The following is a 14,056-nucleotide window of genomic DNA, read 5'->3' as shown; positions in this document are numbered from 1 at the left end:
AGCCATTCTCTGGAGAGCTAGCCAGCGTAAATGGTTTCACCTTTTCTCCCTGCTTAAATGATGTGACTTCAGCTCCCAAGTCTTAAGAAAACACTGCGGGATGGTGTTCCAGGATGTGGTGGTTTACCCAAGTGAAACCCCACCCAGCTGTGACACCCCGCTGGACTCTCTGTGCACTATGGAGCAGACAGGAAGGGCTGGGGAGCCAGGGAAGGCCAGCAACTACACAGGACTCAAGGGAACAGAAGAGGAAACAAAATACGGAAGGCAGAAAGGAGAAGAAGGCAAGGGAAGGAAGCAACTGAGAGGCTACTAGAGAATCAGAAAAAGAGCAAGCGTGAAGAAGCAGACTTGTGAGTGTTGGGGGAATGCATCTGCCTGTTTCTTAATACTCAGTGGGCTGAGCAGTAGGTGAGCATGCTCATGCTTCAGAAAATTTTTTTCACAATGTATTTGGAGAGGGGAGGATATAGCTCAGTGGTAGAGCATGTGCTTAGCATGCATAAGGGCCTGGATTCAATCCCCAGTACCTCCATTAAAAGTAAAATAAAAATACATAGATATATAAATAAAATCTAATTATCCCCCCCAATGTATTTGGGAAGTGCCTCTTTATAAACAAACTTTAACGGGTTCTTAGGCTTCCCAAACCAATTCAAGCTTTAAGACTAGCTTCTGCAAATCTTGTTTCTGCACTGGGTTTTACTTTGTGAGGGTAAACCCTGGAAGCGGAATTTGGGGAAATGTTCTGATCACATGACAACCAGCCCACAGCAGCTCAAAACTGGGACTTTGCCTCTTCTCCTAGGGGAGGAGGCACTCACTTATGAGCCCTTTGGGAAAAATGATGCCGGCATTTGAGTGGCCACTGTTGATATTTACGGTATTGCCAGCAGGTGGGATTATTTGCCATGAAACCCCAAGGATAATAACTATTCGACATGTTATGTCTCTTACACTTAAGTGATTTTTATTTGCTTGCAAAACTGAAGGGTATCTTTTTTTTCTTTGCCCTCCTAAGTTTGGGCTTAATATATATTTAAATTTTTTGAGGAACCCTTTCAAAGGCCTTAAGATTTTTGATCCACTGTTTCAGAGTGACTCGCATTTTCAGTGTTGCTTGTTAAAGGGAAATGCATTTTTCTTTCTCTTCAAAACTGACTTCATTAAAATATTTGTCCACAGAACTTACATTATTAAAACTTTTCTTTCTCCACAAAACTTTCTTCGTTAAAAGGCATGACACGTGCTACAACATAAATGAAACTTGTGGACATAAGAGAAAAAAAGCCATCACAAAAAGACAAATACTCTGATTCCACTTACTTAAGGTATATGAAGTAGTCAAATTCACAGAAACAGGTAGTAGAACCATGGTTGCCAGAGGCTGTGGTGGGGAGGAAATGGGGAGCTGCTGTCTAATGGGTACAGAGGTTTAGTTTAGGTTTTGGGGGGGCAGGATTAGAGGTAATTATGTTTATTGATTTAATTTTTTTTTTTTAATGGAGTACTGGGGATCGAAGCCAGGGCCTCATGCATGTTGGGCATGCATTCCACCACTTGAGCTATACCCTCCCCTCAGAGTTTTAATTTTGTAAGATGAAAAAGTTCTGGAACTCTATTGCCCAACAATGTGACTATATTTCACACTACTGAACTGCATACTTAAAAATGGTTACGATGGTAAAATTTATGGTATGTGGGGTTTTTTTTTTACAACAATTAAAAATAAATATATATATATTTTTAAAATGTGATTCAGAAGGCAAGGACTCTAAATGTAAATATTTTTAGGAATACCTTAACCAAGTTCTGCTTTTATTTTTCTTCTTATGTATGTACATGTATACATGATTTTTGAAACTCCATGCCTAAACAGGTTTTAATAAGAATAAATAAAAATTTTAGGTAATTTTAAAAAACCTACTTCAATCACTGAGTTGTAAAACATTCTGGTGGCATGCAGTCTTGTTACATGTCTGATGGGTTTACTTCAGACCTATTCAGAACCCTTGTCTTGAAAACATTAGAGTAGGTATATTTCTAGCATTTTAGTTAACATTACTATTCTCAGTTTATTTAAGCAGAAAAAGGATTTATCAAAAGGATGACAAAACTTCTGTTAAAAAGATGGCAAAGGTAAAACGAAAGTGTTTATCGCCATGCCTTTTGAACCCCATTCAAACAATTAAAGAATTGAAGGAAGAAACCACATCGTAAGTCTGTAAGGATAAAGAGAACTGGATAGATGCCAACAAAATTTTGGAATCTAGCAAGCATGAGGGTGTATTTACCTGACTTTATATTCAAGTGCCTGCAAAGGTTGGGGGAACAACCTTTTCAAATTTCAAAATCCCCCCAAATTTAGGAAGTGAACCAGTAATTGTACCAGGTAACTCTGAAGGAAGAGGTGGATATGGGTGGGTAGGGATGAAGACAAGATGATTAGTTTAAAAGTGTAAGAAAATAAACTATTAAATTCCATTTCTCACCCCCAGGCAGACAGGAGACTTCCCTCGTCCCCACCCTAGAAAAAAACAGAAAGTTTATTTTCAGGACAGATTGAAACACAGAGGATTTGGATTCAGAGACACTGGTCATGTTTGAGTGCCTTATTGGATAGGAAGGCTGAGTAAAATCTGTGTATCAAACCATGAGATCCCTCCCTAGCCCCTCTTCAGTTCCTCTGAGAACTTACTGGCAACCAAGCTTAATCACCCTCTTCCCCTACCCAATAGAGGTTTGTTGGAGGACACCTATCTGGGAAGCTGGCCAACCCAAGAGAAAAAACCAACAGGTATTGATTGTGTAGAGTCCCTCAGCTAGATGAATCTGTTGCTGCCCAAGCAGTTACAGAGAAGCCCACTGATTGACAGGTCCTATGTATATACACAGAGCTCCCAATGTAACGCCTAGTTCTGTATATGCTTAGAGGGCCAAAGATCTCAAGATAGCTGGAGAAAGACTCAGACATGAAAATGAGATGCACAAACGGTAAGAAAAAAGGGAACTTGGAGAAAATAAGGACAATGTAAGGAGAAGAAAAGAATTTTTAAAATCACTAGTATACTTAGGGAGTTAAAAGATGATGTATGGTGCGTGAACCAAGAATCAGAAGATGTAAGGAAACGGGAAATCCAGAGAACAAAGGAACTTCAGGAAATTAAAAATGTGACAATTCCTGTACAAGATTAAAGTGGCAATCGTGCAGTTTTGAATCTACCTAATCCTCCAACAGTAACCAGCACCACAACAAATGCACAACAATTATCTACTATGAAAGTAGTAAGGTATCCTGTGAACTCCGAAATACAAGGGAAGGGCTGACTGACAGCAACGAGACCCACGTGGCATCAGCAAGTGGGCAGGAGGAAGCAGGAAGCAGGCGAAGGGTCTTCCGGCGGCACTGAACAGCAGCAAACTCAAAATCGAGCTCGCAAAGGTACTTAGCCTAAAATCTAAACATACTAAACTCAGTCTAGAAAGCTAATTGAGTGAGCTTTCTGGGGAACAGTGCCAGAGCTGGAAAGGGCTTCTAAGAGTGAAGGCAAAGGAAAGGTTAAATGGTGTGGGGCAGTCTGGGCCCTACTAAATCTCAGAACTAACCAGCTGGTTCTCCTTTCCAGGACGAAGTCCCTTACGGAGAGAACCTTGCTGGCGGTAGGACCTAAATGGAGCTGCGCAGAGACACTAAGAGCATACAAAGTGGGGGAAGGGGCAGAAAAGATAGTTTCAAAAAGCTCAAGGCAATATGGTTTAACTCTTTATAATAATAGCAAGGCCACTGAACTAGGAAGACAGTCCCCTGTACCCTCCTCCCCTGAGGTGGACCACGTGGGCCTCCTCATAGCGCTGCCTGATGTATTCTCGCAAAACGGCTACTGACCTGCCAGAGTACACGATTCAGAGCGAGAGCAAGGAGAGAGCTGTGGTGCCTGTGATGACCTCGTCACACAGCGTCCCTTCCACCATATTCTAGTTGTTGGAAGTGAGTCACTCAGTCCAGCATGTACACAAGGTGAGGGAAATCCCAGCCTACAAGCCAGGTAAGGAAAAAGTTCAGCTCTTTGAAAGAAGGAGCATCAAAAAATGTGTGGACGTTTAAAAACTGCTCCATGATACGAAAAGAATTAGAGAGAAAATGAGAGATATGAAGATAGGCAAAGACAAACCGATACTTGTTTGTCAACAGTTTTGAGGGACTGCCAGACTGCCAAAAGGTAAATACAATCCAAATGTCCTTCAATTGATGGATGGATCAACAAAATGTGATTTCATACAATGGAATATTATTTGGTCCTAAAAAAAGTACTTAACATATGCTAGAACATTGATGAACCTTGAAAATATTATGCCAAGTGCAGGAAGCCAGACACCAAAGACCATGTATAAATTTCCATTTGTATTAAATAGCCCAAATAGGCAAATATATATAGAAAGTAGACTAATGATTGCTTTAAGGCTAAGAGGGGCAAGGAAAAGCGGGAGTGTGGAAGGTGATAGTTAAAGGATAAGAGGTTTCTTTCTGATGTGATTAAAAGATCCTAAAATTGTTTGTAGTGAAGGTGGCACAACTTTGTGAATCTACTGAAAACCAATGAATTGTACACAACAAATGAGTGAATTATAGTTTATGTGAATTTTGTCTCAATAAAGCTGTTATTAAAAAATGAAGCTATTATTAACTACAGAAAAAAATGTATAGACATTTTTGGCATACTTTATGGTGAAGCTGTGAACAGTTTTTACATAGCCATAACAATAAAACAGTAAATGTCATATTAAACAAAACTCTGGAATAGCCGTATTAAAGGGCTGTGGAAAGGGGAAATTTGTAGAGATTTATAGAAATAAATTCTCATCTGCCCTACCAGAAAGACAATAGCTAATATCTAAAATTGAAAAACCAGTATAAGTGTATTATTCAGAAATACAGAGGTTAATAGTAGACAAAAGAATAAGAGTTGTTGCCTGAGCAACATCTTACTTACTGTATTTAGGTTTCTCTCAGCTACTTCTTTGTCACATGATCCTGGACATCTGTAACCTGTAAGTCTCAGTCTCTTCTTCTGTAAAATAGAAGTAATAATAATAATATATAATGCAGAGTATTTTGTGACGATTAGGTGAGATAATGCTTATAATAGAGCCCATCACATATCAAGAACTCAATAAATGTTAGATTCTGATGTCATCATGATCAGCATCACCACCAGGACTACTGGGTAGCTGATATTTACTCCAACATTTTCAACCGTTAGGGCTAATTGGATGCTCATGGGAAGATCTAGCACTAGACAAGGAAAGTGGCACTTTAGATAAGGATAGGGTTTTGTTAGTGGATAGAGAGACCCCCGAATTGGAAAGCCCACCAAATGGGTGGGCAAGCACCCCCACCAAGATGTGTGGATCCTTGTCTGCCAACTGAGAAAGAATTCTCAATAGAGGCAGAGGGACAGAGTGGAAAAGAAGGCTGCTTTATTACTCAGAGAGAGAAGCGGGGTGGGGAAGCACAACAAGAAAACACTCGAGCGGGAAGATATCAGCCAGGTAGCTGGCCGAGACAGCTCTAGCCCCTAGTCAGTCTGCTGGGTCTTCTATTGGGAGATTCTACCATTGTTAATCTTCATTCCGGTGGCGCCAATCACCTTCTATCACTGGCTCTTTCCTCCCATGGAGTTCAGCCCTAAAACAGAAACTTCGGCAGAGAAAACAGAGAACAAAGGACGAGATACTGAGGTCTGTCCTTGGGATTGATGCAGCAGTTGTGGAACACAAAACGTCCTGTTGTACGGCTGTGTCCTTGGAACCAAGGAGCCAGCTGCGGAGTAAAAGAAACAAACTTTTTTTAATAGCCCGGCACTTTCTTTCCCTTGTTATTAATCAGCCAGGGTCAGGATGCCTGCCTAATCACCTCTCTCAGTTTCAAAGAGCTGAAGTGAGAATTGGAAGACTTTTGAAAGCAGACAACTCACTTGGATTCTTTTGATATGTGGTGTGATGAACATCATGAATTATATGCTCAGTATCTCTTTCAATCCCCTTCCAGCAGGTTTTCCCTACTGCAGAGACTACAGACTTCAAACACTTTTTCCCAGCCGCCCCTGAAGCTAGGTTCTGGATGTGATTTAAGTTCTGCTGATCCATTCTGTCTGTGCAAGCCTTGAATTTGCAACCGAGGTACGTGGGGGAAGAGGCAGGTCATGTGACATCCAATTTCCTGATTTGTGTTGTTTTGAGTCAGCAGTTGCAGCATCTGCTTCCAGTTGCAACAGGCAGAGGGCTCATTGTGACAGGGAAGCAGATTTCTTGGTGGCTCAGCAATATGGGGTGGCTTTGGGGTCTTCCTGGTAACCCAGCTCAGAATCCATTTCTCCATGATTCCATAAGAGACTCAGTACCTATAACAAATCCTTTTCTTCCGATCTAGCCAGAGCAGATCCTGGTCTCTTCTGAAGAATCTCGCCCAATACTGTGGGATGGCAGAAGGTAGTGGTAGCCACTGGAGGAGTGGGAGACACTACTCACGGACCTCATGGCAGGGTTACCTGCTCAGTCTCTCAACGTGCTTAAATCCATCTCAGCAAGAAAGAACTCTTGCCACTTCACGAGGCTTGCTGGAGTAAGGAAAAATATGGTAGGAGGGTCATACACGACCCCTTAATTGTTTCAAGAATACCCAAATAAGTTTTAGAGTGAGAGACTGAAATCTTTAACAAAGCCCACAAGGCCCATACAATGTGGTTTCTACGTGTTTCATGAGCCTGGTGGACTCTGCCCTCACTTTCTCTTGTCTAATCAAGCTGGCCTTCTCTTCTTCAGATTCACAACTCCCTTCTCTCCCTCAGGACCCCAGTTGGGAATATTCTTTAACTGGTAACTCCTGCTTGTTGGTAATCAACCCTCCCTTTAGACCTCAGGATGTCCATGTAATGTGCTCTCCTGACATGTTCTATCTCCCTTTGTAATATGAGTCACAGCCAGAGTTAAATGCTGATTTATATAAATCAAAAATAAATGCCTGCTTTGTAGACAGGAAAATCCAGAGAGCAGAGACTGCTGTGTGCGCTGGCATATTCCCAGTGTCTAACAGTGCTTTGCACATGCCTGGTGCTCAGTAAGTGTGGCTTCAGTGAATGCACTCCATCTTCCTGCTCCAGCTATGCTGCATCTCTATCTGAATACCTGATCCCATGATTGTTGCAGCAAAGGAAGACAGCTTGGGGACTTGGCCACCAGTTCTTAAACACTTCTGCTGGAGAATGACATGCGTCACTTCCATGAACATTTCATTGACCAAAGCAAGTCACACGGCCACCTACATTCACAGAGGTGATCGAGGAAGGGGAGGAGGCTGCAAATACTGGTCTGCTGCCACCCTCTACCCAAGAAGTGGATCTGAACATTAAGGTTAGGATGGAGAAAGTATTGGTTGTTCTATAACTCATGACTTGAGTTTTACTTCATAAAGCAAGTACATTGTATTCTTTGTTCTAAGGCATATTTCCCCCATTTCAGTTTTATTGTCGTGTTCTCTACTGGCTAGTCTTATCTTGGCAGTCCTAAGCTTAGGACTTTACCAGAAATCTCCCTGCAAAAATGAACTTTAGGTCAATAGCGGAATTTGCTTACTCAAGCTGGCTCATCATCTATTCACTGCCTTAATGAGGACAAGCAGATTTAGTCCCTTTGTTACACGTGAACCCTGGATGTTCTGTTGTTCTCATTCATTTGCCTTGAAACTAGCTGCTCTTGGGAGTTTTGCAGAATGGGGCTGCATCAACAATCAACCATGGATTTATTGAATATGTTACCCATAATTCCTCTACCTGGTATTGATAGGTTCAAAGAAACACAATTCATGACTTGTCCTCAAAGAACTAACTCTCCAGCTGAAGATACAAGATGTAAAAGATATAACCCCCAAAATATTACCTAAATTCATAGCTGTGTATGTTTAAATACAGAATCGGTAGTCGGGCAATGAAAGAATTTCAGAGACAAGAGCCTTCCACTTAAGTGGTGCGGCAGTCAGGGTCTCTGGAGGGTGTGGAAGGTGAGCTAGGCTTGCGGGGATGGGGTGTGGGTCTTCCTCCTAGGCCTGGGCTTCTCTAGGGAGAGTCTGGGAGAGGAAAAGGAGGAACAAGATCTGCAACAGCTGTGGAGGAGAGCGCACCCACTGTCAGTGGATGTGGAGGAGATGCTGCCAGAGTGGCGGGGAGAAATACTGAAAGCAGGGCACTGAGCCCGACGGTGACCTCCCCTTGATCCAGTCATCTTAGGTATGACTTTGAGTCTTCCCAGGTCACAATTGCACCTGGGATTCCAGAAATTCTACATCTTCTAGGAAGTCCAGCATTTGGATTAATTCCAGAATCCTACTCCATGTCAGAGATCTTTGTGAACTGGCATCCTCTAAGCCCACAGTTTGCTCCAGGCATAGCTGTGAGAGCCAGGCATGTGCAGCCCTAACTTGACAGAGAAGCCCTGCTTCTCTGCCCTGCCACCACCTGGAGGGATGCTGGAGGGAGCTGCCCAGACACTCTACTGTGGCCACAAGCCTGGAAGTGCCAGGGAGTTCACACCTGTGGACAAACTCTGGCCAGCCAAGGGGAACTTGGGAGTGTGCAGCAGATACGTGCTCCCCTCTCCTGTCCCTTGGGCTGACAATTGGGAAGGTGTTCTACATTTTCTCAGGGGGTCCTCAGAGGGGAGTGAACCACCATGGACTGTGGGAGTAGCTTCCTCTTTAACACACTCTGGACTGGCTTTTCTTCCTTTTCTGTTTCACAGTTCCGGGTCCCCAGATAAGCAAGTCCGCATGCCCAAGTTAGCACACATCCCCAACCAAAGAAAACTGTTTAAACTTCTTTACTTCTTCATTAAACATTTACTCCTTTGCTTTAGGGTTACTAATAAAAAAGTAAAAATTTAAAAAGGCTAACCCTCCTACACTGCTGGTGGGAATGTAGTTTGGCACAGCCATTATGGAAGATAGTATGGAGATTCCTCAAAAAACTAAAAATAGACTTACCATATGACCCAGCAATCCCACTCCTGGGAATATATCTGGAGGGAACTCTAATTGGAAAAAATACATGCACCCTAATGTTCATAGCAGCACTATTTACAATAGCCAAGACATGGAAACAACCTAAATGTCCACTGACAGATGACTAGATAAAGAAGTTGTAGTATATTTGTACAGTGGAATACTACTCATCTATAAAAAAGAATAAAATATTGCCATTTGCAGCAACATGGATGGACCTGGAGATAGTCATTCTAAGAGAAGTAAGCCAGAAAGGGAAAGAAAAATACCATATGATACCACTCATATGTGAAATCTAAAAAAAAAAAAGGCAAATGAACTTTTATTTACAAAACAGAAACAGACTCACAGACAGAAAATAAACTTACGGTTACTGGAGGGAAATGGTGTAGGGAGGGATAAATTGGGAGTTCTAGATTTGAAGATACTAACTAGATAAGTAAGTTTCTACTGTACAGCATGGGGAACTATATTCAATATCTTATAGTAACCTATAATGAAAAAGAATATGAAAACAAATATATATACGTATATGTATGACTGAAACATGTTGCACACCAGAAATTGACATAATATTATAAACTGACCATACTTCAATTTAAAAAAAGCTAATTCTTTGTATTTTGCTTTTATAATTTAATAAACTATTTTGGAGATCTTTTCATGTTAGGATGTAAATATCTATCCAATCTTTAAAATAACATTGACTCTATGGAATATCATGGTTTATGTAGTCAGTCCTCTATTCACTCTTCAGGTAAATGTTTTGATGGACATCTTTGTCTGTGTATGTGTCCTCTTTTCCCAAACTGCCCTTAATCTTCCTTTCGATGTGATTTCTCCTGACCAAAATATTGGTAGGAATATTCTACCTGCATTTTATGAGGTTAGGCCAGGGCTGATAGACTTCAGGCAGTAAAGCTGAGCTGGTGGGGACTTTTGCAAGCCATACACATGTGCCTTTATACCTGTGAGAGTTTAGCTGTCTGAAAAGTTAGAAGAAGCAGAACACACAAGAGACTGCCTCCTTTCTGACATCAGTTGCAAGTTCAGAGGTTCAGACCATACTTAGGTTTGATAATTTGCCAGGAGAACTCACAGAACTGACTGAAAGCTGTTATGATTATGCTTTAATACAGCTAAAGGATACAGATTAGATTCAGGCAGAGAACAAAATATACAGGGCAGAGTTCAAGAGAGTACGGAAGGCAGAATTTCTGTTTCCTCTCTCCATGGAGTCATGACACTGTCACTTTCTTGGCACTGATATGTGACAAAATGCATTGAGTGTCCCCAACCAAGGAAGCCAAGCCTAGGTAGTTATTTGCCCAAGCCTAGGGGCCCAGTCTTTATCTAGTGGGTAAAGGTTCCAGCCCTTCAGGAGGTCCACTGATACAGCCTCAAACCCCCCACCCTACATCATTGGTGACTATCTGCTGGCCCAGGACCCCCAGGCTAACAAAAACTCTCCTGCCAGGAAGCTGAGGACAAGGCCAAGCCTCTTTTTGCAGTAAAAGTTAGACTCTTTACTACACAACACCAAATGGAATTGATTCCTTTAGACTTTTCTAGAGAAACATCTAATTAACAATGTCTAATATTTTCCCCAAAGAAAGTTATTTAATCAAACTAAATGGAATGACCATAAATTTGCTCAATAGCAAAAAGTGTTCTTGACAGCAATCAGCTCAACATGCGGGAAAGAGAAGACCGTGCCAGGACCCTGGTCAAATGGTCTCCCCAACCTCACTCCTAGCCTTAACATGCTTCCTGTGACAAACAGCAAACTGCACCAGACACATAACTTCTCCTCGGGCTGGAGACTCTGAAGGGAAATAAAATCCTTATGTTTATGAATCGTTTACACTTTAACTTGTTAAATTTCACAGTGGAAATTCTTTGGTTCTCTCCTTCTTTAAATCTTGGGGGCTGGTAGGGGATAGTATACAGAAATTTATACTACTAGGTATTTAAGACATTTAACATAAGCACAAACCTAGTTTTGGGCCAGGAAATTGTCAATAATAATTTTGGCTTTAATAATACTCCATGGACCATACTCTTCCAGACCTTGAGTATTCAGGTCACACCAGATCCACAAAGCTGCCTGGGGCAACCCCTGACTGGAGGTTTGGGCTGCTCTAACAGAATACTATTGCCTGGGTGTCTTATAAACACAGAAATTCATTTGTCAGTTCTACAGGCTGGGGAGTCCAAAATCAAGGTACCAGCAGATTCAATGTCTGGTGAGGGCCTGCTCCCGGGTTCGGAGACAGCCATCTGGATCTCACTATGTCCTCAAATGGCAGAAGGGGTGAGGGAGCTCTTGGGGGTCTCTTTTCAAAGGGCACTAATCCCATTCATGAGAGCTCCACCCTCAGAACCTAATCACCTCCCAAACTCCCCACCTCCAAATACTATCACACTGGGAATTCAGTTTCAACCTATGAATTCTGGGGGGACACAAACATTCAGCCTAGAGCAGAAGGGATCTCTCAGGCTTTTGAATATTTTGCCACACTTCTGCTCTGATCTAATATGATAATAATAATGCAATATAATAATAATAATAATAATAATAATAAATACTGTATCTGCTGCATCTCTGTTCTGATCTAATATTACCTTGTGTGCTTATCTCTGCAACTAGAGTGTAAAACTCCAGCACAGAAGGGCACCTCATACCTTGGTATATAGTGCACATTGCCCAGCACAGCGCACTTTGATGATAACTGCTGATGGAACACATAGTGGGTCTTCAATAAACATTTGTTGATAATAAAACAACTTATATTTTTGTAGGTTCTTTTGCAGTATTTATTTATTGGATCCCCACAGGGCATATTGTTACTTTGCTCTAAATTTAGACAACAAGCTCCTTGACTCTCCTCTCCCCCTTCTTGGGTACCACTAGTTCCAGTAAAGCCCTCAAGAAGAGCATTCCATACCTATGAATCACATATCTTCTGCACTACACTGACAGGGTGATAGTAAACATGATTAAACGGAAACAGAAACAACGTGAAAGAACTCCTGGAGTGTGGGAAAGGAGGGATTTTACCATTGGGATTTAGCTCTGGTTTTTAACGTATTTTCTTCCCTCACTGAGAAAGTATGTAATTAACCTCAAGAACCAATGCACAAACAAAACCTACTGACTTTTTCGTTCCTTAAATAGGCTTTATGTGTTCTATTAAATGAAGCTAGACCTTTTCTGGACTGCAATTACCACCAGTTCCCAAACTCTGTGGTGAGAAACAGTATCGTTTACACACAATACCGGGTTTCTGCACATAATTACATGAAATTAACGCACTGTTTTGGGCATGACTGAATGAAGACCATGTTCTGCCCTAAACGAACCCTTAATGATTAGCTGCTGTTGTCTAGGAAAACAGTGGAAACTTTGTTGTTAATTCAAGAAAAACGTGGTCAGGGGACTATTCCCTTGATTGCTAATGTGACACCTAGTGTTTTGGGGTCAATTTTCAGAGTAATTTGTCCTTAATAAAAGTTTTTTAAAATCCAGTTTTAAATATATTCTTAAGGCTTTGGGGACAAATGTTAATTAGATATATAAACATTCCTTGTAATCTTTGGCCTCATATCCTTTTTCCCCAGCATTACTGAAGCTCCAGTTGTTTTATAGGGTAAATAGTCTGTAAAACAGGGAGGGTTGTTGACTCTCTTTCAATGGTACTCTTGTAAAACAGGGTAGTGTGTCAGGTGCATGCTGTGACTTGAGTCTGGTCCTACTGACATGGGCTGAAGGTCTCTCCCAGAGAAGAGATTTGGGGCAGATAAAAGCCCTCTCTCACTAAGATCCTTGAAGTACAAACAGTTCTCACTCTAACAATGCTAAGATGTTATTTGCCTTGTTTACTCCCATACTCTCATGACTGTACTTGACATGTGGAGTTTTCCAGAGGCTACAGGACATGTGATGTCACAAGAGATTAAATGAAGAAGCAGGAGAATCCAGCTGTCTTTTTCCAAGCCAGACATTACAGAGATTGATAAAAATGCAAAACAATGACATTCTTCTCACTAAATGTTTTTGAAAATGAATTTTTTTAATAAAAATATGTTACTTCTATTAACATGCAATGGGTTTATTATTTTTTAAATGAATTTATAAATACTTTTTAAATTCTGTTTTAATTTCTAACACAATAAATATTGACATACATTCCCATTAGAACAAGTGTTTTTTTTACGGTACCCAATATATTTTAAGAGCAAAATGGATCCTGACGCCAGAAAAGTTTGAGAATCACTGGTGTAAGAGAAACAACTTTGAACTGAGATATCCCTGCTACTTACTAGCCACATTTCCACGTGTCCCACCTCGAAGAGTGTGCCCCCACGCACGTGCGCACACACACTTACACACCAATCAAGCTTTTTCTCATCTCCCCTTAAGGAAAGAAAAACCCAGTTTAATTCAATAAGTAAATATGAAGTGACTCAAGAAAGCAATTAAAGGAAATAATTCCTACAACTAAGGGGGAGGAAACCAGAATGTGTGACCCCCAAACATGCTTCTTTGCCAAAATTATTTTGAGCTGAAGGCAATTAAGAAGCAGCAAACAGAAGAAAAGCTTTCTCTCCTGTCCACCTTTTCTGCCTAAAGGTAGGATACAAATTCTTGTTTACTGGAGATGATTCTCAACTCTTACTAGCCCAGGGACAGCACTTGAGGAATCTGCAAGCAGACCTTAGCTCCATTAGTTTCTTCCCATGTAGTTTGCCGCCCTTGGAAGCCTAAAACTGCTTTCTTTGTCTTGTCATTTTCTACAGATTTATTGGTTTTTTGTTGAAGATGCTATATAAGTAGGAGTTCTAAGCCACCTTTTTTAATTGTTATTTCTCTTTCCCCAAGTTTCTCCCATGCATTTACAAGATTTACATGTTAACAAACTTCTGTTTGTTCTTCCCTTACTTATCTGTCTTTGTTGCAGGAGCCCCAGCTGAGAACACAGAAGGGTAGAAGGAAAGATTTTT

At 41.1% G+C, this 14,056-nt stretch overlaps 1 long non-coding RNA gene across 2 annotated transcripts; it reads left to right on the top strand.

The window, feature by feature from the left end:
- The first annotated feature begins 219 nt into the window (after window positions 1-219).
- Window positions 220-9,708, top strand: LOC123616020 (uncharacterized). Of its 2 annotated transcripts, none has more exons than XR_012508517.1 (3): window positions 220-353; window positions 6,050-6,180; window positions 6,431-9,708. It is a non-coding gene; the product is annotated as an uncharacterized LOC123616020 (long non-coding RNA). The 2 variants fall into 2 exon arrangements; XR_006723883.2 differs by lacking the exons at window positions 6,050-6,180; window positions 6,431-9,708 and adding exons at window positions 3,239-3,442; window positions 3,627-4,800.
- The last annotated feature ends 4,348 nt before the right edge of the window (window positions 9,709-14,056 follow it).

The sequence above is a fragment of the Camelus bactrianus genome, chromosome 1 (genome assembly GCF_048773025.1).
Source record: "Camelus bactrianus isolate YW-2024 breed Bactrian camel chromosome 1, ASM4877302v1, whole genome shotgun sequence".
NCBI classification, from domain to species: Eukaryota; Metazoa; Chordata; class Mammalia; order Artiodactyla; family Camelidae; genus Camelus; species Camelus bactrianus.
Note: the sequence above shows the minus strand (reverse complement) of the source record. Positions and strands in the feature narration are given on the sequence as shown.